The sequence below is a fragment of the Herpailurus yagouaroundi genome, unplaced genomic scaffold (genome assembly GCF_014898765.1).
Source record: "Herpailurus yagouaroundi ecotype Mexico unplaced genomic scaffold, PumYag 159, whole genome shotgun sequence".
Classification (NCBI taxonomy): Eukaryota; Metazoa; Chordata; class Mammalia; order Carnivora; family Felidae; genus Herpailurus; species Herpailurus yagouaroundi.
In genome coordinates, this window is record NW_024412400.1 from 28,972,992 (window position 1) to 28,975,088 (window position 2,097).

The 2,097-nt window shown below is 37.2% G+C and overlaps 1 pseudogene; it reads left to right on the top strand.

Annotated features, from left to right (window-relative positions):
- The first annotated feature begins 1,296 nt into the window (after positions 1-1,296).
- On the top strand, positions 1,297-1,749 carry LOC121033681 (NADH dehydrogenase [ubiquinone] 1 beta subcomplex subunit 4-like; annotated as a pseudogene).
- Positions 1,750-2,097: the final 348 nt, after the last annotated feature.

Consider the following 2,097-nt stretch of genomic DNA (forward strand, 5'->3'; position numbering starts at 1 on the left):
CTGGCCTGAGCACAGAGAGGGAAGGAAGGCTTGGGAGGATGGGAGGAGGGACTTTTGGTCTGCCTACTTGGCTTTTCCCTTCCTGGCCTGAGTCCTCAGATTCCTGAAAGCACTCCTTGCTCAGGCTGGGGAGGTGTCCTTTGTTTTCCTCACCCTCTTTCTCTTTCCCTCCTGTTTCTTTCCATCATGTCTTTTCACTCATCCCCTCCTCCCTTCATACCTTTCCTTCTCTTTTGAACTCTGTCTCTATCCTTATTCCTTATTTTGTGAGACTCCCCCTCACTCTCTCATGAATGTCAGTACTGTCTACTAGGGCACAAAATTTAAAATTCATTACACAAAATGTAAACCCTGGCCCCTGAAACCCTGAAATTTCACATAAGTAAATTATCTTAAATTAGTATTAAATAACCTTGGGTTAGGCAAAGATTTTGTAAAGATACAAATAGCAATTATCATAAAAGCTATGGTTGATATGGTTGATAAATTAGACTTCATTAAAATAAGAAAAATTATATTCATCAAAAACACTGAAAAGTGAGAATGCAAGCCACAGACAAGAAGGAGATATTTCAAAAGGTTTATATTCAGCACATGTAAAAAATCCTACAAATCAATAATAAAAAGACAATGTAATTAAAAATGGAAAAAGCCTTGAACAGATACTTCACCAAAGAGTATATTCAAATGACCATTAAGTGTATGAAAAGTTCCCAACATAATTTTTCATCAGGGAAATATAAATTAAAACCAAAATGAGATCACACAGCACATCTCCCAGAATGACTAAAATTAAAAAGACCTTCAATACTAAGTATTGATGAGGATATGAAGTAATTGGAATTGTCATACATTGGTGGTAGGTATGTAAATAGATAAAACCACTGTGAAAAGCTAAACATGGCCTTTATGTGGGCCCATAATTCCATTATTGGGTCAAGAAAAATGCGATTATATGTTCACCAAAGTCATGGGCAAGAATGTCCATAATAGCTGTAAGAAAAGAAACCTGGGAACAACTCTTATGTCCATCAACAAGGGAATGGATAAGTAAATGTGGTGTATTTATACAATGCAATGTACACAATTTATACAATGCAATGGCACTACAATAAAAAGAATGGACTCCAATTCCGCAGAACACCATGAGTGAATCTCATAGAAAGTTGTTGAGCAAGAGAAGCCAGACACAAAAGGATGCATATACACTTTATAATTCCCTTTATATGATGTCCCAAAACAAGCAAAACTAATCAATGGAGACAGAAGTCAGAATAGTGATGATCGGCACTTGTGTGCTGGATTGCCAAGATGTCGTTTCCCAAGTACCAGCCATCGCGCCTGGCCACCCTATCCTCCACCCTCGACCCAGCCGAATACAACATATCTATGGAAGGCGCAAGCCAAGCGTTTGACCACAAGAACCCGACTTAAACGCGAGTACCTGCTTCAATACAATGACCCCAGCCGCTGAGGGCTCATCGAAGATCCTGCCTTGAATCGTGGGACCTATGCAAGATCAGCAAATATCTATCCGAATTACAGACCTACTCCCAAGACCTTATTCTTAGGAGCTCTGTTTGGAATTGGGCCCCTCTTCTTCTGGTATTATGTTTTCAAAACTGACAGAGATAGGAAAGAAAAACTGATCCAGGAAAGAAAATTGGATTGAACATTTAACATTTCAAATTAAGTCTGGCAATGATGACTTTATGTATTATTGTTTAAATAAATCTTCTATTAATCATTTAAAAAAAAAAAAGAATAGTAACGATCTCTGCAGGAGTCTGCTGACTAGGAAGGGGCACCTTCTAGGTATTAAAAATGTTCTAAATCTTAATCTGGGTGGTGTTGCACAGGTGCATATGAATATAAGCAATGATCAATATGTATATTTATGATTTGTGCACTTTTTGTATGTTACACCTAAATTTAAAAGTAACATCTTCCCTCCTAGGTATTTACCACAGAGAGATTTATACATAAATATTCATAGTGGCTTTAGTCATGATAACCCCAAACTGGAAATTACCCAAATGTTAATCAACATTTGAATGAATGAACAAACTATAGTACATTCATACAACCGGCTTTTTT